Source organism: Rhinopithecus roxellana, chromosome 9, assembly GCF_007565055.1.
Source record: "Rhinopithecus roxellana isolate Shanxi Qingling chromosome 9, ASM756505v1, whole genome shotgun sequence".
NCBI lineage: Eukaryota > Metazoa > Chordata > Mammalia > Primates > Cercopithecidae > Rhinopithecus > Rhinopithecus roxellana.
This window is the reverse complement of record NC_044557.1, coordinates 73,381,227-73,404,187: the sequence shown is the minus strand read 5'-3', so window position 1 is coordinate 73,404,187 and position 22,961 is coordinate 73,381,227.

Sequence of the window (22,961 nt, the reverse complement as noted above, 5' to 3'; positions counted from 1 at the left end):
TGAAGAAAGTTTATCAGGTAGAAAGAAAATAACTCCAGATAATAATTCAAATATATGAGAAGAAATGAAAAATACTGGAAATGATAAGCTGGTGGTGAAATGTAATTATATATATATATTTAGCTTTTCTCAATTTTTTCAAGGACTTATAACATTAAAATTTTTTTTTTGCTTTTTTGTTTTCTTTTTGTTTTGACATAATTTAAAACAAACATTATAAAGCAAACATAACACTGTACTGTTGGTTTTGTAACACACATGCACACACATCTGTATCTATATCCACTGATACGTATGTATAACAACAGTACTAAAGATAGGGGTATGTGAAATTATAATTATTGTAAGTTTCCTGTGTTCACCTGAAATAATTAAATATTAACTCTAAGTAGATTGGGATAAGTTAAAGATACACATAATCCATAGAGCAACTAAAAATGAATGCAAAAAATATAGCTAGTTGTGATGGTTAATATTGAGGGTCAACTTGATTGGATTGAAGGATGCAAAGTATTGTTCCTGGCTGTGTCTCTGAGGGTGTTGCCAAAGGAGATTAATGTTTGAGTCAGTGAGTGGACTGGGAAAGGCAGACCCATCTTCAACCTAGGTGGGCACAATCTAATCAGCTGCCAATGTGGCCAGAAGAAAAGCAGGCAGAAGAACATGGAAAGACTAGACTGGCTAAGTCTTTTGGCCTTCATCTTTCTTTCGTACTGAGTGCTTCCCACCCTTGAACATCAGACTCCAGGGTCTTCAGGTTTTGTACTCTTGGACTTACACCAGTGATTTGCCACGGGCTCTTAGGCCTTTGGCCACAGACTGAAGGCTGCACTATTGGCTTCCCTACTTTTGAGGTTTTGAGACTCCGACTGGCATCCTTGGAGTTGGCCTATTGTGGGACTGCACCTTGTGATCGTGTGAGTCAGTTCTCCTAATAAACTCCCCTTCATATATATATATGTCTATTAGTTCTGTCCTTCTAGAGAACCTTGACTAATACACCAGTAAACTAATAGAAAAATTAACCTGGAATACATCTATAAAATTTTTATAGGAACACAAACTAGATCAAGGGCTGCCTATGGTGAAAGTGGAGGGAGAGAATGGTTGCAAAGAGGAATGAGAAAACATTTGCAGTTGTTAGAAATGTTCAGCATCTTGATTCTGATGCTGGTTTCACAGGCATATATATTTATCAGAATTCATAGTTTTTTTATAATGAACATTTTATTTCTGAATAAATTTGAATTTACAGAAAAGTTTCAGCATACAGAGAGCTCCTGTAAACCACCCAATTTCCCCTGGTGTTAACATCTTACATAACCATTTGGTATATTTGTTAAAAGTAAGACAGTAACATTGGTATATTACTAAAACTACGTATTTTTTTGGGTTTCATCAGTTTTCCGTGGTATTAGTTTTCTATTGCTGCAGCAACAAACTGTGTCAAATTTGGGGGCTTAATATGATATAAATTGATTATCCTATAATTCTGTAGGTCAAAAGTCTGGCGGGCTTAGCTGCTTTCCTGTCACAGGGCTAAAATCCAGATAGCAACAAGGTGTGTTTCTTTCTGGAGGCTCTGGGGATATATCCACTTCGAAGCTCATTCAAGTTGCTGTCAGAATTCAGTTGTAAATAATGTAGTTATAGGACTGAGGTCCCTTTCTTCTTGCTGGTTGTTTACCGGGCACTGGGCATCGTTCTCAGTTTCTAGAGGGCCTCCTGCATTCCTTGGTGAAAGCTGCCTTTCTCCATATTCAAAGACAGCACTGGCTGTTTGAATCCTTCTCACAATTCAAATCTCTCTGATTTTCCCTTCTTTCTCACCTCCTCTGCCTCTTCTTCAAAAAATTTTATACTTTAAATAGGTGCAGTTTAGTTTTTATAAATTAGACCCTGATAAGGTTAATTTAAAATATATCTCAGTGAAGACTATAAAATTTGTAAAACCAAATATGATATTTTAAGAACAAAATATTAAGATAAAATAACCAATTTTAAAAATCAACAACTTGAAGCGTATTTTACGGAGTTAAAATCTTTAATTGTCTTATTTATGGTTAGTCTTTTTTCTTTTTAAAATTTGTTATATTAAAATGCTTATTTATAAGGGAATTTTTTGGGTGATAGAAATATTTTATATCATGACTGTGGTGGTGAACTTAAAAGTCTATGCATTTGTCAAACCCTATAAAAACTGCACCATAAAAAGTGAATTTTATTATATGTATACTTATTCAACAAAAGATCTGTATGTAGGAGGAACTTAAAAGGAAACACAGACTAAAAAAAAACCTATTTTTTTTCATTATAAAAGATTTGTTTTGGGGAAAAAAAGAGCAAAGAAACCTAGCTGAGTTATAAATGAATGTAACCATACTGAGAGAGATGGAATAGTTAAGAACTAACTTACTTTGCAAAACAGAATTTCAGCAGGATAAAAACAGAAAGAATTGTCCACAAATGCATGGGTTGGCAATTCACAAGCTATGTATATAGTAAGGTTTAATTAATAAGTAAATATAGCTTAGATATCAAGAGCCAGATTTCCCACTGTCAGAGAAAGAAGTTACAAATAAGGAAAGGGAGAAGGATAGAATTCTTTGAAATCTGAGGTATTGGTACAAACTGATTGTTTTTTAAATGTATGTATTGAGATAGATAAAGAAAGAAATTTGCTATGTATGTGCCTCTGTGTGTGTGTGTGTGTGTGTGTGTGTATTCTCTGTTCACTAAGTGAGCCTAGAACAAATGACAGCCCAGTAAGAATGAGTACACCAAGATAATGGTTCTATTGGAGCATGATGTACCATTCTCCCATAAGAACCAGGACTTCTTAAAGAGGCGCTTGAGTCCAGGTCTGGGACATCAAAAATACAAGATGAGCCTGGAATATCTTATAGTACCTGAAAGTTTTTACAGATTCAAAAGGATCAGGAATGGGTCATATTGGGAAAGCGCTAGAGCCAATCGGAAAGATCTCCCAATGGCCAAGGCTGGAACAATTTGAGCAACAACAACAACAACAACAAGAAAAATAGTTATTAGATTATAATTTAAAGAATAAAAGAAAAATACATGAGTCCATACTGATATAAATATATTGTATGAACAAATTAAAAAGGAAGAAGGCACAGCTCTTCCTTACAGAAGAATTCCAATTAATAAATGTAGGCAGAATGAGGAAAATAGAAAGTCACCAGGAAAATACCACAATAATAATTGTTGCAGGCAAGAACCATCAATCAATGCTGAAATTTGTGATCTAATGTTTGAGGAGAAACAGAATGTTTGCACAGTCTCAAAATATCACCCCCCATGATATTAATTACAGAGGAAAAAATAAAGGTACATCCATTCTGTGGTAGTCTTACCAAAAATGTACAACCTCAATCTAATCAGGAGAAAACATCAGAAAACCCCAATTTAAGAGATACTGTACAAAATAACTGATTAGTACCTTTCAAAAGTATCAAGTTCATAATAAGCAAGGAAAGACTGAGGAACTGGCACATATTTTATGGTTATATGGTTCTGAGACAGCCAGGTGGGAGGGGGGTCCCTGGAGAAACTCCAAATAGCCTGCCCACTGCAGTGGAGCCTCAGGAAGTTCGAGCACTCTGCAATGGGGGAGGAGCCCGGCCTCTCTTCTTCCTGTGTGGAACCTCAGATTCCAAAGGCCTGACGGGAAGTGCTCTAGCAAGGGCTCTGGCCTAGCGAGAGTCCGTTTCACCCTTTTCTTCCTTTTCACTCAATAAAACCGTGCTTTACTCACCCTTCAGACTGCCTGCAAGCCTAAATTTTCATGGCCATAAGACGGACAAGGACCTCATCTTTAGCTGAACTAAGGAAAAGTCCTGCAACAGTTCTTCATATTAAAGTCTTTTACCCACTTAGAATTTATTGAAGTATTGACAAAACCACAATCATAGCAGGAGATTTTAACCTATCTCTTTCAATAATTGATAGAGCCAATACATTTTTTGTAAGAATTGCTTGTTGGAGCATTTTTATAATCACTGCTTTGACGTTTTTTTTCAGATAATTCCAACATCTGTGGCTTGGAATTGGCATTGCATCAAAATATTGACTGCATTTTTCCCAAGTGAGGTTACAGAGAATAGAACTCTTTTGCAGATGGAACCAACACTTCTTGATGATTATGTTTGCATTTTATCAGAGGTGTTGAAATGAAGGTAGAGATGGTGAGGAGTGAAGTCTTAGGAAGCATCAACAAATTTATATGGCCTCTGGCTTTGGTATCTGGGTGAGTTTTGGTAGCATCTAGTGAAATTGGAGCAAAAGAGAAGGTGAGAATATGAGGGATTTGTTTGTTTGTATGCCCATAGGACAAGTACACTGATGTATCCAGCAGGCAGTTGGATATTCAAGTCTGAACTCACAGAAGGGGCAGATCTAGAAATACAACTTGTACATTAGTATTAGTATTGCATAAGTGGTGTTTGAAGCAATAAAATATGGTTTAGAATAGTTGATTATAGAAAATAGAATGAGAGCAAAAGTATTTTAAAGAGCAGACAGAAGTAGGAGACTCAGAGGGAATAATTAAAGAGAATATACATCAAAAGTCTAGTAAGTAAAGAGTGTCAAAGAACAAAATTTCAACAAATTGAGTTGAAAGATCTAATTAGCTTTTATTAGCCATTCTGGCCCTTTTCAAAGTTAAGTTTGATTATATAGCACCTAGTATGAATGACTCCGTTCTGGTTTGGTCTGATCTGTTGGGGCCTAGTACAAGAGCTCAGTCCAAAACAATGACCTCAAATAAGTTCTATTTTAAAAGCATTTCAAGAAACACAAATCCACATGATCAGAAGCAGGAGAACAAAGGAAGATAAAGACTGAAAAGGATATTGGTCACTGGTCACATTTATCAGTTTTCATGTCTTAGTGAAGGTGGAAAAAGATCAATGCAGGAATGAGGGAATAGCAAAGAACTGGATTAAAAGGTGGGGACCACTGTTTTTAAATTACAGCTAAGAAAGGAAGGAATGAGTGAGGCATATGATGAAGAAATATGTGGAAGAAAACCATGTGATTCCAAGACTTTGTCAAAATACCTTTTTTAAGTAATCATTTGTATTTGATTCATCTCATATGACTGAAACTTCATCTTGGAAAATAAGAATTAACTCAGACTATGTTAGTAACTAAAGTCCAAGTGGTACAAAGCTACAAATAGATCTTGAAGAAGTCCAAATTCCCAGAGCTGCTGCTTAAGAGTAAAACTTGCCCATTATTTTCCACCTTCTGTTGCCATGCAAAAGGAGCCAAAGGTAGCTAAGGATTTGTAAATTAAAAGTTACCTTTTGAATGTCTTCTACACACTGCGGGATATGGATACAAACTGCTTCCTTGTCTGAGCTCATTACTGAAACTAGGCTGCTTCCCTCACTTTCTGCCATGTCTCTGGTGGCCATCATATTCTTAGAACACTAAATAGACCTTCTGCTAAGCAGAGGATTCCTTTCTCCCACCACCTGTTAATAATAGCAATTATACATTATGCTTGCTTTCCTCATTTCTTTCTACTTCTGTTCTCAGTGTTGTTTATAATGTGGGTTTGATTAGTTTCCTTGACCCTACTAGAGGGAAGCTGATTGGCTAAGGATACTTTGATCATCAAAAATAGAATTACTGCAGCACAACTCCAGATCTGTAAGAAACTGTTTTCCAACTCAGAGACTTTTGTGCGATAATTTTTCTGGCTTTAGAAAAGCCATAGTATCATCAAACAATTTTTTATGCTTTGCAGAGTGATAAATTCAACCTATGAAAGTGAAAAAGAAAATGTCTATTTTCTATGTCCCATTCTTTTGTTGTTTCAGCAAAACCTTTACTTACCTCTTGACTCAGTAAGGTTGTAGATGAGAGTGTTCCCAATACTGATTATGACCCCAAAGCCAACAACTCTCTTTGAGGGAACCAAGAGTGAAACATGCTGAACCTGGATTCTGAGTTTTACCTGGTAACACCACTAGAGATGTCATAATTAGATAGGAAGGTGAGCATGATGGCTCCAGTATTGTCTCCCTCTGTACCCACCAATAGCTTAAAAGGGAACTAGGGTAACAATTCAAAAGTTAAAAAACAAAACGGATGAGAAAATAAAAGGATTTAGGTTATTTAATCTGTATAACAGTAATATAATGGGAAAAATGACTGAGAATTATAACCAACTCTCCCCAAAGTAAAGTAAAAGTCATATTAACTGTAAGTTGACTAGTGGAGACCCCAAAGAAAGGTTGTGTAATCACTTAACTTTCATGTGTTTAACATTATGTTGGATAAATTCTTGTCTCTTCAAAAATTATCCTTTTTGGAGAAGCAAATGAGCTAGACCACTAAAGGATCCTACTTACTTCCAATCTTTGATGTAGATTTTATGTGAACTTTGAGTTCATAGATATAGCACATTAAATATTGACTGCATTTCCAATAAACCATAAAGAATTTGGGTGAATAAATTTGGGAGAAAAAATGAAGACTCGGGGTAAACTATCTTGGACAATTTTGAAGAGGTCTGTTGCAAGATGATACATTTTAAAAATTGTTCAGACTCAATTTTTTCAGTTACTTGTCATGAATGGGTGTTAATTTTGTGGGACAGGCAATATATTCATGTCTTCACAAAGTGGTTCAAAAAAAATTTCTAGAAAAAACTGTAAACTTTGGCAATACTGAGTCCACATTCCTGCCTGGCAACATTCAGCTGGAGCAGGCTGAGGAGCAGGCTCTCGTGGTTGCTTCATGCATGTATGTGGTCCTGGTAGATATTTGAGTTTGAGCTTCTGGTTCACTTCCTTCCCTTCTATGCCTACCCCTGCCTTTATTCTCAGCAGTTTAATAACCTCTGCGTGACCCATCCAGCATCTTGGCCCACTTTTCTTGACCTTCTCCCAAAATGATCTTTGCTTCCATTTTAGTTTCACAATTCTGTGTTGCCCCTTAATACCTTATCCCCAGTAAATGCACCACCTTCAAATTCTTCAAGTAGTCCCCTCTCATTCTCCAGCTGCCTCACTGTATTACTCCTACTGAAACTCTTAATTTACACCATCTAGACTTTTAATTTTTTAATCCTATCATTTTTCTCCCATCTAACTACTCTTACCATCACTGCTGCCTACCCAGCTTACATTTTATGACCAATCATTAGAATTTCTCATTTGAAAGTCATCTGCCGAAAATCCAGCCAACCACTGCTTGAACTCAGCTCTCCACCTTCTCTGTGCTTATACCAGAATTGCTGAATGCTATTTGAGAAATTATACAACTGGACCAAATTAGCCATACTTTAAATTCATTTAAAACTCAAATATATTCTCAATGTAGCATCAAAACTTCATATTTCCCTAATTTTTTTCCAATTTTTACTCTCCCTTCAAGCCTTCCCTAGCTTCTTCCTTACCTATTTGCCTCACTCAGACTCTCTAGAATGAGACCCCAGGATAACAGGGATTGTGTATGGTTCAGCACTATTGTTTAGGCTAGGGGCACCTAGTATGATGCCTGGCACATAGTAAGAACTTAATAAATACTTGCTGAATGATTATTTCAAGGTGAATATTTTCCCACTAACAAGTCTACCAACCTGCCTATAGATGTCCCCATTTTGCCCTGCCTTCCTTATTGTTCAATGGTTGTATCCCTATTCACATTTATGTGTTCGCAATTCAGGCTTTCCACATTATTTTGAAATATTTAATAAAATGTTGAATTCACAAATCCATCCATGTTATCACAAGATAGTTCAACATTACATTTGTCCAATAATACTAATAGACAAGCCTTATATAGAATATTTTATTATGATGATTATAATCCTGACTAGCAATTATTGAGCACCACATTATTGCTAAGTACTGTTCCAAGGGCTTTCATGTATTAACACACTTAATCTTCACAATAACATGAGTTAGGCACTGTTTTTTTCATCTCTGTTCAACTGAAGTGCAGAGAGGCCAAGTAACTTGCCACATTCTCACAGTCTAAAAACAAGAGCATCACTCTCATCCATTATGCTCTACTGCCTCCTTTAAAAAGTAAAATAGAAAGGGAAAACATTAGTCCAAACTCTCATTGTAAAGAATATTGCAAGGGTAAAGGAAGAAGGAGAAATTTTTTGGTATCTGCTTTGTTCATTACAATATCTCCAGGAACTAGTCTCTAGTAACTAGAAAAAATGTGTCACACATAGTAAATATTCAAGAAGTACTGTTGAACTTTTGCCTTCCAACAATTAGCACATTTTAAAAGTTAAATGCTAATCTCCTTTAATTTAGGGTAAAAATAAGTCTCAATCATTTTTCCATTTTATATCCATCAAAAACCCACACAAGACCATCTTTTAGATAACTCAGAGAAATCAAAGTGTTCCTCTTTAAGCATTTTTTAAAGTTTTTAGATGCTTATTCTAAAAGTTCTGAGATAAAATCAACTTTAATTTGTCACTAATTGACTCTATTGGATAAGAAAACTCATTTCTTTCCTCATTCAACAGCATTTCTTGAACAAAGTGATAGCTTATAATTTCCTGAGGATGGGCATGAGGAATGAGAAGATAGATAAACTTATAAATAAATAATTATTTTCAGGTGATGGATGGTAAGTATTATGATAAAACTAAGCAAATTAAGGGGCTAGAGAGTGATGCAGGGTGAGCAAGGGGAGAGCCAATTTTGATAGGATGATGAGAGAATTAATTTCTAAAGGGGATGACATTTAGGTAAAGACTTGAATGGCATGAATAAGTATAAAGGTCTTGAAACACAAATGAATCTAACATTTGGAGGAGTAGGAAGAAGTTCAGTGTGGCTGGAGAGTGGTAAGGGAGGTAGGTAGGAGACAAGACTTGTAGCACTTTTGTGTGCCATGTTAAGGACCTAGACTTCATTATGGGTGTCATGGTAAGATATTGCAAGGATTTAAGAAGGGGAATGATATAATCTGATTATATTTTAAGAGATCAGTTTGGCCATGTGTGGAAATTGCTGATAGAGTTTCTATCTGTTTCCCCTCTAAATCTCACGTTGAATTGTAATCCCCAATGTGGGAGGTGGGGCCTGGTTGGAGGTGATTGGATCATGGGGGTGGACTTCTCATGAATGGTTTAGCACCATCCACTTGGAACTGTCCTTGGGAAAGTGAGTGAGTTCTCACGAGATCTGTTCATCTAAAAGTGTATGTCCCCTCCCCTCCCAACTCCCTCTCCTTTGCTTCTGTTCTGGCCATGTAGCCTACCAACTCCTCCTTTGCTATCCACCATGACTGGAAACTTCCTGAGGCCTCACCAGAAGCTGAGATGTTGGTACCATGCTTCCTCTACAGCCCACAGAGCCATGAGCCAATTAAACCTCTTTTCTTTATAAATTACTCAGTCTCTGGTATTAATTTACAGCAGTGCAAGAACAGCCTAGCACAATTGGAGAAGCAAGAGGGGAAGCCAAGTGATCAATTAGGAGGTGACTGAAATATTCCAAGTTAGCACGGATGGTGGCTTATACTAAGTGGGAGGAGCAATGGAGGTGGTAAGAAATGGTAAGAATTCAGAAATATTTGAAGGAAGGGTTAACATGACTTGCTGATACATTAGGGGTGGGGTATGAAATAAAAAGAGGAATTAAGGCCAATGCCTAGATTTTGACCTGAGTAATAGTGAACAGTGGCATTATTAATTTAAATGGGAAAAAACTCATGGTAAGAACTCAGTTCAAGAATTCTCTTGGGATATGTTACCTTCATAGGATGTCACAAGGCTACATCTAAATTTGGAATAAAAAAGGAAGAAATATTTGTCTTCATTAGTGTATAGAGTATGAAGCCACTCTCTATTAGTACTTCAAGTAACTCTAAGGAAAGTTACCTCACTCAGAAAGACTTATGCTTACTCACCAGAAGGCAGCCCAAGTCTACCTATTTAGTTCCACCAGTAAATCCCTTCTAGATTTTTAAGGACTAGGGCCTGTTATAGCAAATCCTATTTAATAACATCTGAGCCCTTTTCCCATTCACTGTGACCTCCCTGTTGTGCCTGGTTAACATGAATTCTCTAGGTTTGGTTATCCCATAGACTTGGTAAGTATTCGTCCTTTCCTGGTCCTTGGATCCCTGTTTCCTGGAGACTTCTTCCTCTAGGGTCCTGCCTCCTCTGGGATTATTATGTTCTGGTTTGGGAATTAAAGTCATATACCATAATGGTAATACTATGAAGCAATGTTCTAAAGAAATGAGGAGCTCCTAGTAGATCTGTGGATTTAGAAGTAGGAGCTCTATGTAAGAGAAACTGAAGCAGAACAGATGAGATTAAAGCTCAGTAGATATAAATCTGAAGAAAGGCTACTCACGGAGCTTAGAAGCTAGACTCTAGGAATCAGGGCAACATAGTGGGTCATTTGACTATAAGGACAACATTTATCTAAATTACAGTACTACCATGAGAATAAGAAGACAAACAACAAACTGGGAGATAATATTTGCAAAAGACATATCTGATAAAGGATTGTTACCCAAAAAATACAGAGAACTTTTAAAATCCAACCATAAGAGAACAACCCAATTGAAAAAAGAGCCGAAGACCATAACAGACACAACACCAAAAAAAGATACACAGGTGATATTGTTTGGCTGTTTCCCCACCCAAATCTCACCTTGAATTGTAATAATACCCACAGGTGAAGGGTGGGGACAGGTGGAGGTAATTGAATCATGGGGGCAGTTTCCCCCATACTGTTCTTGTGGTAGTGAATAAGTCTCATAAGATCTCATGGTTTTATAAATGGGAGTCCCCCTGAACAAGCCCTCTTGCCGGTTGCCATGTAAGACATGATTTAGCACCTCATTTGCCTACTGCCATGATGCTGAAGCCTCCCCAGCCATGTGGAACTATGAGTCAATTAAACCTCCCTTCTTTTTAAATTACCCAGTTTGGGTATGTTTTTATTAGTAGTGTGGGAACAGACTAATACATTAAATTGGTACTGGTAGAGTGGGGTGCTGCTGTAAAAATACCCCAAAATGTGGAAGCGACTCTGGAACTGGGTAACAGGCAGAGGTTGGAACAGTTTAGAGGGCTCAGAAAAAGAAAGGAAAATGTGAGAAAGTTTGGAACTTCCTAGAGACTTCTTGAATGGCTGTAACCAAAATGCTGGTAGTGATATGGACAATGAAGTCCAGGCTGAGGTGGTCTCAGATGGAGATTAGGAACTTGTTGGGAACTGGAGTAAAGGTGACTCTTGCTATGTTTTAGCAAAGAAACTGGTGATGCTTTGCCCCTGAACTAGAGAATTGTAGAACTTTCAACTTGAGAGAGATAATTTAGGTCATCTAGAGGAAGACATTTCTAAGCAGCAAAGTGTTCAAGAGGTGATTTGGGTGCTGTTAAAAACATTCAGTTTAATGTATTCACAAAGATGTGATTTGGAATTGGAACTCATGTTTAAAAGGAAAGCAGAGCATAAAAGTGTGGAAAATTTGCAGCCTGACTGTGATAGAAAAGAAAAACCCATTTTCTGAGGAAAAATTCAAGCTTACGGCAGAAATTTGCGTAAGTAATAAGGAGCCAAATGTTAATTGCCAAGATAATGGAGAAAATGCCTCCAGGGCATGTCAAAGAACTTCGTGCAGCCCCTCCTACCACAGGACTGGAGGCCTAGGAGGAAAAAATGGCTTTATGGGCCAAGCCCAGGGCCTTGCTGCTTTGTGCAATCTTGTGACTTGGTGCTCTGTGCCCCAGCTGTAGGTTAAAGGGGCGAATATAAGTCTCATGAGATCTGATGGTTTTATAAATGAGAGTTCCCCTGAACAAGCTCTCTTGCCTGCTACCATGTAAGACGTGACTTTGCTCCTTATTCACCTTCTGCCATGATTGTGAGGCCTCCCCAGCCATGTGAAACTGTGAGTCAATTAAACCTCTTTCCTTTATAAATTACCCAGTTTTGCATATGTCTTTATTAGCAGCATGAGAATAAACTAATACAGATAACAAATAAGCATATGAAAAGATGTTCTACATCATATGTCATTAGAGAAATGCAAATTAAAACAACATAAGATACCATTGCACACTTACTAGAATGGCCAAAATCCAGAACACTGACAACAGCAAATGCTGGTTAGGATGTGGAGCAACAGGAACTCTCATTCATTACCGATGGAATGCAAAATGATACAGTCACTTTGGAAGGCAGTTTGAAGTTTCTCACAAAACTAAACATAATCTTACCATATGGTCCAGCAATCATACTTCTTGGCATTTACCCAAAGGACTTGAAAAGGTATGTCCACACAAAAACCTTCACACAGGTGTTTATAGCAGCTTTATTCATAATTGCCAAAACTTGGAAGCAACCAAAGTATCCTTCAGTAGATGAATGGATAAACTGGTTTATTCAAACAATAGCATATCATTCGGCACTAAAAGGAAATGAGTTATTAAGCCATGAGCAGACAAGAAGTAACCTTAATTGCTTATTAATTATTAAGTAACCTTAATTGCAAATTAATTACAACTGAAAGAAGCCAATCTAAAAAGGGAGCATACTGTGTGATTCCAACTATATGACAATCTGGAAAAGAAAAACTATGGAGAGAGTAAAAAGATCAGGGATTGTCAGGGTTTAGACACTGGAGGAGGGATAAATAGGTAGAGCACAGAGGATGTTAGGGCACTGAAAATACTCTGGATGATAATATAATGAAGGGTACATGTTATACTTTTGTCCAGACCCACAGACTATACAACAGAGTAAATCCCAATGTAAACTATGAACTTCAAGTTATAATGATGTGTCAGTGTAGGCTCACCCTTAGTAACAAATGAAGCACTCTGGTGGGGGATTTTGATTTTGATAGCAGGAGGCTATGCATGTGTGGAGGCAGGGCATATATAGGAAATCCCTGTACCTTACTCTCAATTTTGCTGTGAACCCAAAGCTGCTCTAGAAACCTGTCTTTAAAAAATAAAGAATTTAAAAATTTTTAATAAAAAAAGAAATTAAAATATTAGATTTGGAGCTTAGAAAGGAAGAGCTTTTCTACAGACCCAGCTTGCTGAGAAAGCTCAATTTGGACTTGAAAGTGGAAAGAACCAGTAAGAAAGTGTGATTACACCAAGAGTGAGGCCCAAACATAGGACCTTCTGAATGGAAAGGAATAAAACAGAAAGTATTTAAAGAAGTTTATGTTCAAGCTCATTGAGTTATGGAAGGCCTATAGCAAACTTAACTTCAGTGTTATCCAAGTCTTAGAGAATATTATTATTCTCTTTAAGGTCTTGGAAGGTTAGCTCAAATACTCATCATAAGACACATGGAAAGTTTCACTGCTCCATGTATGTTTCTGCACTTTGTCAGGACACTTACGTTCTCATGGTCCTTTTTTACTTTAAGCTCTGCAGGTGCTAGAGAAGTAATTAAATAAAGGAGTTGTAAAAGAATATGGACTCCAGGGACAGATTGCATAGATTCAAATCTTCCTCCACCACTGATTAGCTGTGTGTCCCCAGACAAATTACTTAACCTCTCTGTGCCTCAGTTTGCTCATTTGAAAACTAAGGTCTTCAAAGAGTTGTAATGAAGACTCTGTAAATCAGTATATACAGAGCTCTTAAAGCTGTGCCTTGTGCATGTTTTTACTCAGTTTGTGATGGTCTTCCCATATCACATGTGCTTCCTTGATTTAATGCCTTTTTGTTTCTCACCAAAACCTGCTCACACAAGGTGTGTAGCAGGCTTTACTGGAGCAACACTGTCCAATAGAAATATAATATGAACTACATATGTAATTTGAAATATTATAGTAGCCACATTTTTAAAAAGTGAAATTAATTTTAGCAGTATATTTTATTTAACCCAACATATCCAAAATATCATAATTAGTTGTGATCAATATAAAATATAATTATTAATGAGATTTGTTGTACAGACTTCTTATTCAAATTAAGTCTTTAAAATCCAGTGTGTATTTTACATTTTGAGTACTTCTTAATTCTTTCTAGTCATATTTCAAGTACTTTATAGCCACCTGTAGCTAGTGGCTACCACATTGGACAATGCACTTCTAGAGTGACCGACAACTTTAAATTTAGTTATTAGATATTTTCATTTGCAAAAGTCTTTTCTCCGAGCAATTTTTAAAGGCTCCAACATTCTATGGGACATCCTGGCATCTTATTGTCTGGCTAGTTTTTCTCTCTTCCCTCCCTGCACTCTCTGGAGCAAAAGAGAAAGAAATTAAATGGAAACAAATTTATTTTATTTGAATATGTAAAGTAAGTTGGCATTCTCTATCCTTCAGCTCAAATCTCAGCCTCTGCTTGAAATACAGGCAATTCTTGATTTGCATGGGCACTGTGTGAACTCAAATTTGTGCATCTCTGAACTGTACTCACTTTGTACATATTTTCAGATAATGAAGGAAGGACTGCCTATAGTACTTTAAAATTTTGACTTTTTAGGCAAAGACTAACCTTATTGCTAGTCCTTCACTCTATGTGGTGAGTGGGTGGTAACCTCTGGGGTTTTTTTGTTGTGGTGGTGGTGGTGGTGGTGGTGGTGATTTAGGTTATCTATTTGTTATTTCTAACCTGAGGTTTCTGTGCATGGATTTAAATGTTATTGTTCCCATGTGTTGATTTAGTGTGTTTTGTATTGCTGGAGAAGCACTAGAAAAAGGATTTCATTCTGAAGGAAAATAGTTAAATTCTTCAAGTTTCAGAGAAATGTTCCTTTTCTCCTAGAATGAAGGTTGCAGAAAGTTGCCCAACCAGTAGTGATGAGTCCCATTTAGACTTCCTTAGGTTTGCCAATTTTATCACTTTTTCTTTTCAAAGCGAACTTAAGACCATAGAACTAATTTAAAAATCTCTATTTTTATACCTGAGATATGTTTTTAAATGTCATATATTTTAATCAAGAATACTTAAGAGATGCTTAAAAAGACAACGAATGATCAATCAATCAAGTTAACAGTAGTCCCGTACTAACAGCTTTTGCATTTAATGGGGGCACCAAAAGATGTAATCTTAAAGTGAGTGACAGCATTCTAATTATCATACTAAATAGATTTTTGATAAGGCAAAAGCTAACTCCATTACAAATGTGTTTCTTTTCTACAGGATTCATAATTGTACCTATCCTGAACATTTTTGTGGCCAGGCTAATTTGTCCCCTTGGCTCAGATAGAGAATAAAAGATGAGCTAGAATTTTTAATATCAGAAAATCCAATGAATCTCATGCTTTGACACATTCCTAGCCCAGTGAAAATTTATGGCCTTGGTGATTACCCTGAGGAATTCATAATCCTACTTTGCTTTTTGAATTATCAAAGAAAGATTAAATGGTATTTCTTATGTTTCTTATAAGTAATACTTTGAGATTTTTATAGTTCTTTTAAAATTATTAATCCATGCATATTGTACATATTATATTTCTCTGGAATGGATGATTGGATAACTAGATCAGTCCACTCTGTTATCATAATATATAATCAAGTTTGTTGTCAAAATAAGAAGATTATAATTGAGAGAGCTTATTTTAAAACAACAATATTCTTATTATAACAGAAAGTGGAAATGTGATTTTAAGATTTATAATTGAGGATTTGGGGGAGAAAATATTTCTGGAGGGAGTACTTTGTTGTTGCTGTTGTTATACTCATTATCTCTCAATTTCCTCATTTTCTCCCCCTCACACATTCATCTGAGCCTCAAATGCGAAAGAATCCATTTGAGATAAAGAGAATAACAGGGCCTACTGTGCTCTGACATTTTAGCAGAAATCCACAGGGAAGCTACATGGTTAAACATTTTTCCCTTGAAGAGCTTTTTCAGGTTCTTTCCTTCTGTGATCCTCACTGTGTAAACAATTCCTAATCAATAGCTCCAGCTCTGACAGCTCTCATGGGCTGAAGTTCTTCATTCTCAGCTGCCCAGTGAAGATTTGCATTTGGATGTTCAGTGGCCACATTAAAGCTCAACATGTCTACAGTTGAATTCTCATCCTTTCAACCTAACATCTCAATGGTACCATGATCCAGCTTACCTGGACTTGAAATTGCAATTTAATCTCTGAATTCTTCATTTTCTTTCTCATATCTATCCTCTAGTCAGTTGATCCTGTTGTGTCTTTGCAAAGTCTTTAGCAACTTCCTGTTCATGCTGCCATCATTCTAGTTGCAGCTCCTGTCTCACATGTGAATGACAGTAATTTCTCATCTGGTCTTCTTGTATCATGTGTTTTCCTCTTCCAGCCTGTTCTATAACTGCCACCAAAGTTAATATCCTAAAATAATCAAGGTAGAATGAAGGCAATTTGAGACCAGCAAGGATAATCCAGGACCAGAAAGGGTCTGGCTGATCAAGGTTTTAGGGCAGCAAGGTGAGTGGTCAAGTTTGAAGAGGCACAGATTGGATGTAAAGATCAGTGGCTTTTATTGGCTAAGCAGGAAAGAAGTTGAAATTGAAAAGATTCTGCTGAATCTGAAAGGATCATGGCCAGGCTCACTTAAGTTCTGGAAAAGGAGGCCATTTGGTCTTGATGTTAGAAGTATTACAAATGACCAAGAAAAATAGCTGTTGTATCACAGACGGCTAGCTCCCTCAAGGCTGGAGCTATCTGGGAAAGATCTTGGCGTTCTTCTCTCTTATCTAAGGCAGTGCCTCCCACACACAGAGAGCTATCATCCCATAGCAGAGAGTGTTTGTCTTAGCCCTGTTTAATTCTCCCAGCTGGCACTGGATCACCCCAGATCTACTGTTCATAACCATTACCAGAAAGCAGTGAGAGGTATTGGCATGAATTTTGCCTGTAGACAGACTACTCTACTAATTTTACCTAGAAGCCATCCTATAGGTGGGAATTTCCAGTTAACACCTTTCAGTAGCTTCCTGTTAACAACCAGATGAAATTTAAACTCCTTATCTCAGCATTCCAGGCTCTTTGGAAACGGATCCAACCTAACTCTCTAGCTGTTAATTTGGCTCTACATTAGCTACTACTTTTGCCTAAATGCTTTCCTACTCTGCTTTGTCTGTCAAGGCTTATCATGTTGACAGAAAGTCAGACTGCATGGATTGAAATATTTATTTTCTTTACTGTTAACTAGCTGTGTCATGTGGGAAAATTACTTAACCTGTTTAAGTGGTAATTGACTCATCTGTAAGAAAGAAATGATAATATTATCTACTTTGTAGATTTTTTGTACTGAGACAACAAATAAAAATATTAATTATATTATATTATAATATTACATATACTATATGTTAAATATAATATTTATATTATAAATATTAAATTTCTAGGACTCAGTAATAATGTTAAGCCTTTATTGCCCAAGTCTCACTTATCTTTCAGAGTCCAAGTAAACACTACTAGAGAATGTAACGTGCTGATTAACAGTATGGGCCACGGGTTTGCCTCCTAGCTCTGCTGCTTAAGCTAGCTATGTAACCTTGTGCAAGTTTTTTTACCACTGTAAATGGTGATAACAGTATGTATTACACAGGATGGATTATGAAAACTAAATAAAGTACTTGTGAGACATTGTGCATAGTGCTTGACACATAGTAAACATGTGATCTTATTATTTTACCTTATAAATGAGATCAAGCTTTCTTAGTATACTGTGGCTTATAAGATTTGCAAACTGTGGACTCTGGGTTTACCATTCTAAAACTATGTTGTCTTTTCAACTTTCTGTATTGTTGATTTCATGGTGTTTTTAAAAACTCTGTGACATGATTTACTTTTCATATGTTAAAATATTGTCTGCCTAACTTGTCATCCCCCTAGGGGCTGGACTAATTTTTACATTGTATTTATCTCTTCCAAAATGCTCAATGCAGTACCTTTCACATAGTAGACCTACATAAGTACACAGTGCAGATTTGGTTAATGAACATGGTAAATTTGGAGGGCAGGTTAGGTTGCTAGTGTTAAATAAAATCTATGGAGGTCATTGATTTGGACTGAACTTCTACTCTAGATCCCAGTAGACGATCCCGAATGGAGTCACTCATGCTAAGTTCCATGTCATCAAACTGAAACATAAGCTATTTGCTTGTAGGACCTGACCCTCCAAGAAGTTTGGAGAGAGATAATAGCCAAATCCCATTAAGCCAACAAGATTTTGTTTATACTCCTGCAAGGGAAATAACCCGATGATAACCAATCCACTTTTTGCGCTATACTGTTTACTTGTTCCTGCTAAAGCTGCCTTATAAAAGCCCATTGTTCTGCCTTACCCAGTGGAGCACCTTTCTGTTTTGTAAACTGAATTCTGCCTGGTTCATGAATCACAAAATCCAATTAGATATTTAAAACTTAACTTGTGGAAATTTTGTTATTTGATACCCAGAATTCTATCAAGATATACACAGATCTTTAAAAGAAGATATTTTCTTTAAACAAAATTCTGGTTATAAAAATTAATTATAAAATGACATTTATTTAGAAAGCCATTTATCTCTAAAATGTAACTCATGTTATTTCTACCTATTGCAATGTGTATTTTTAAGTAGACTATCAAAATGATGGATGTTAAGTATCATCCCTTTAAAACATGGTCAGGTTTGAGGCACTGCAGAGAATATATGTGTTGCCAAAAAACTAAGTTTAAGACATAGCTAGTTATTAAACTATAGTAGGAGCAGGTCTCCTAAGTGGTGGAAGCATGGCTAAGACTGAAGTAAAAATCACTACCTTTATCTTCTGTTTTATTTAAGTTACTTAGAAGTTTTTAAATGTTAAAGTATTTAGGAATTCCAGTTTGCTATGTAATTATTCTTGTGTCTTTTACCTGTTTATTCATATCAATATTTATTTTCAATGAGGTGAATACCAACAATGTAAATAGTATATGGAAGGAGAGACTTCACATTTATTAGACTTATCTCTACTAAGGACTTTATATACATTAAATTATTTTATTAAAATACTTAGATGTAACGCATAGAAAAAGTGCTGGAGAAATTCTGGCTGTTATCTTCATAATAATTCTTCAGTTTACTATGGAAAATGTAAGGAAAATCTGTGTCTTTAGAAAGGATTGGTGTGTACATGTTAGAGTCTTGAAGAAAAGACCTTTGGTGAATATTGTGAATTATTAGCTTATGTACTTTTCTCTACACAGTTGCTTACATGCAATGGTTCTTCCCCCACCATAGACAGCTAGAAGAATCCATATTCACTGCTGGAAGAAGAGGTAGCCATAGGACAGGAGAACAATAGAAGTGACTTTTTGTCATTTGACATCAAAAGTGGAGATTTTACCGTGAAACGTAAATTTGGAAGAATATTTTCCAAGCCAAACTTATTCCCCCTTCCCAGAGGCTGTAAAATATCCCTGACACAGAATTTTTAAGAAAGTTAGAAATAGAGATATAAAATTAGGTACAGATGAATGTCCCAGATAAGAGGCTTGAATGCTGCACTTCACATTCCCCACTCTTCACCTCTCATCCCCCACAGGTAGGAAGCAGAATGGTAGAACTCCAGATAGAGCCACAGGATCCCTTCCGTGGAGTCCCATGCAAGAGATACCCATCCATCACTTTCCGTGTATAACCTGAAAAAGACATTCATTCTCAAGGAGTACTCCCTCACTCAATTCCTATACTCAGTATGGCTCAAGAGAGGCAGAATGGAGAGGGCAGTGTGGTATATCTTTGTCAAAAGGTTCCAAGGTAGACCTATCCAATTTACTGCCACCTAGAGCAGTGGAACTAGAGAACTGCAGAATGTTTCCATGTCTCTCACATGTAAGTGGAAATGTCTGAGAAAGAGCCAGAGGACCTAAAGGAACCTCCATGTCAGGACAAAAGTGTTACAACAGCAAAGATGAAAAGGGATCTGGATGCCTCAAAAATTATGAGTATGTTGGGATGTTGACTACTGAGAACCAGAGAGAATGATATTCATCTCAGCTGATAACAGCTTATGCAATGGAGAATGTCTTCATGTTACTTATACTAAGCAAGGACAGATGACAGCGCAGTACTAGGAAATACTTTGCTCTAAGTTTTGTGGATACATATTTCAGATAACTTTTTTTTTTTTTCTCTCTCTGAATCTATTTTTCACAACCATCTCTCTACCCTGCTGTGTGCCTTAGAAGGCTGAATTGTATGGAGTACATCATCAGGTTTCTTGACTTCGGGCATCCAGGGAAGTCTGTTCAGTTGAAATACTGGTAGGATATTGAAAGGAAGAGAATGAGATTGAGGGACTTTTTTGCTATTTCCCTGCCTGTGAGATTACTTCAGTCACTTGACTGAAGATCGCTGCTTCTGTAAGGGAATCCTCTCCATCATTCTCTTTGTCTCCAGGTTTCAGTAATCATTCCCTCACCTTGCTCCTCAGACCTAGGGCTGGTAAGAATCTACTAGTAGAGTTGTACCAGGCAATCGTATGCATATAGTCTTTTGAATACTTCTTGGCCACATAAAAATTGGTGTTGGGCCTTTTCTTTGTCTGTTTTGTCCTGCCATAACAGAATACCTGAGACTGGATAAATTATAGTGAACAGAAATTTATTTCTCAGAGTTCTGGAGGCTTGGAAGTCCAAGATCAAGGCACAGGCAAGTTTGGTGTCTGATAAAAGCCCAGTCTCCATCTCCAAAATGCCAACTTGAATGCTGCATCCTCCAGAGGTAAGGAATCTTGTTCCTCACGTGGCAGAAGACCAGAGGGGAAAGAGAGAGTGAAAGCCAGCTCTCAAACCCTTTTTATAGTGCCATTAATCCATTCCTAAGAGCAGAGCTCTCATGACCTAACCACTTCCCATCAGCCTTCATCTGAGGGTTAAGTTTGCACTGAGGATTAAGTTTCAACATGAATTTTGAAGGGGACAAAACACTCAAACCATAGCAAGCCTGCAACACTTCTTTACCAGGAATTAAGAGTACTCACAGCTTGTGCTAAGCTTATTGCCTTTTGTGGGAATATTTTTCCCTGTTTCAGACTCAACATATACTCCTTTGTCCTGCTCAATATCAATGGGCCTCAGGCACAGTCCAGATTTCTGTGTATTAGACCCAGTGGAAGAGCAGGAGGAGTCCTTCTACTGCAGCATGAAGTGGAGTATGTGCAGGTCCATTGCCCGTGAATGCTGCAGAGAAGATCCGCTGGTCACAGGGGACCCACACATTGCAAGGGGCTGGATTTTGTATTATCTTTTCTCTCCTCTGGCTTTGAGTAAATGCTGTATTACTTGAGCCTACTGTGCATGCTGTTCATTCTCAGTGACCTCAAATCACACACTGTTCTTTTTCCTGGGTGACACTTATCTGTCATGGCTGCACCACCTGGTCACTCAGTGAACGGTGGAACAATGTTCTTGCCTTAAAGTGGGATTCTAGAATTCAGTTGTTCACATATTTTAGGAATGGAAAGATAATTTTCTTGCTTAAGGGAATGACACATGGGTAAATTGTAGCATACAGTGGCATCAGCATTACTCAATCATCACCAGTGATGGCAAGTGCCAGCAGATAAGGTGCAAGTAGAGGACAAGACATTGGGAGATCAGGAGGTGGAGTCATAACAACTTAGTTGTTATGTTGAAAATATTGATGATAAATCTTGTGGATTCATCTGGTTTCTTGTGATTGTCCTAGAAAACATACATTTGAAACAAGAGAAACTAGAAACTGTGATATAAAATTTAAAGCATGTGAAGAGCCAGAGTGCCTCCATGGTCACCTTGAAATAGTCCCTCATATGCTGTGGACATTGTTAGAGTGACTGCAATGAGAGAGACAGAAATACTTAGATTTTCCAGAAGATATTATCTAGTGACTGAACTACTGCTGGTCTCTGGAAGGATAAAATGCCACCTTAATTGATGGGTCAGATGGGTGGCTTATTCCATGAAAGGTGGAGTCTTGTCTTAAATTTATAATAAAATGAGGCTCATCCTTTGTTTATGTCCCTTGGCCTGAAATATATTTACATATATATGTATATTTATATATGTATAATGTGAATATATGTAAAATATACATGTTTTACATACATATTATATAAAGTAAATATATAAATGTAAAATATATTTACATTAATGTAAAATGTATGTATAATACACCATACATATGTTTTAAAATGTATATAAACGGAAGAATACCCACATTAGTTCCTTAATCTGTGGAGTACAGGCTATTATGGTGGGAAAGTCCAAGTAGAAGCTCCTGAAATTACTCTGCTCTACCCAGATAGTATTTAAAAGTGAAAGGGCTATGCAAAGGCACATGAGTAATGGAAAGTGTCAGCAGCTTATTATAAAAACTTACTTAGATGGTAATGCCAGTTGCAACTAAAGTTCCAAGTGTAGTATCTTTATTGGAATAATCACAATCCTAGAACTTGGTATGCAAGTAATGATTTAGCAAATGCTTTTGGCTCCATCTTTATCACTAAAGAAAATCATAAACAGTATATGTTTATGCAGCAGGGTCAACAGTGTATACTTAAGGTTTACTCTAGGGTCATGTCAATTATCTTGCCTTTCTCATAGTCCAAAGGGACCATGATTGTCTTGATATCCTACAGAACATTATGCTGGCTCCTTATATGGATGATATTATACTAAGTAGACTTTAACAGGAAGTACAAATGCAATCTTTATTCCTTAGTTGTATTTTGGTCTGAGTATTAGAAATTATCCTCTAAGAAAGTTCAGGTGTCTACCAGATACATGAAATTTCTGGAGGTCTCAGTATTTTGAGATATGCTTTCTGAAGTAAGAGACACATTTCTGTACCTTGCATATGCACTAAAAACAAAGGAACAGAATATATATTGGAGCTCATTGGATTTTAGAGACAATGTGTACCTATCTATAGGCAATGTGTATTATATTTAGATATGCTGCACTGACCCATTTCCCCCAAACCTACCAGTTTTGATTGGAGACTGGAGCAGGAAAGAACTCTGCTAAAATG